This window comes from Myotis davidii, unplaced genomic scaffold (assembly GCF_000327345.1).
Source record: "Myotis davidii unplaced genomic scaffold, ASM32734v1 scaffold405, whole genome shotgun sequence".
Lineage (NCBI taxonomy): Eukaryota > Metazoa > Chordata > Mammalia > Chiroptera > Vespertilionidae > Myotis > Myotis davidii.
The window spans coordinates 163,169-163,743 of NW_006296048.1; the positions used below are offsets into that span (position 1 = coordinate 163,169).

Here is a 575-nt window from a genome sequence, read left to right on the forward strand (position 1 = left end):
AGTGCTGATTCTTTGCCAGCCTATGAGAGACAGGGGGCCCACTCCTGTGTGCGACACGGGGGTGGGCGGGGGCTGGGCCAAGGCAAGCGGTGCTGATCACTTCCACCGCCTACCAGAGACAGAGGCCCACTCCTGTGTGCGACCCGGGGGTGGGCGTGGGATCGGCGGCATTGCTTGCCTTAGCATGAGCTCTGCCCGCCCTCCAGCCCAGGGCCAGGAAGGCAGGAAGCCACCCTGGAGCACTGGAGCCACAGGGTTCTCCCAGCTGTCCGCGCCATGAATCCCAATTTTCCGCGGAGGTGATGGCTGCAGGACCCAGAGCAGGAGACAGGGGAGTGGGCCAAGCACGGCTCTGGCTCGGGCTTGATGGAGGGCACCAACACTCGCAGCGCTCACGGAGGAGATCTACCCAGGGGGCAGCGACTCCCCTGTGCCATGGGGGGAGTGGGGAGGGGGGAGAGAGCCGGGGCTAAGGCAAGAGGTGCTAATCACTACACCGGAGCCCTCCCCCGCCCACCAGAGACACGGGCCCACTCCTGTGTGCGATCTGGGGGCGGGTGGGGGCTGGGGCCAAG

The 575-nt window shown here is 67.0% G+C and overlaps 1 protein-coding gene across 16 annotated transcripts in view; it reads right to left on the minus strand.

Moving 5' to 3' along the window:
• The window catches only part of PARD3 (par-3 family cell polarity regulator), a 621,610-nt gene that overhangs the window by 154,770 nt on the left and 466,265 nt on the right, over positions 1–575 (minus strand). The gene's annotated exons all lie outside the window — the stretch shown is intronic.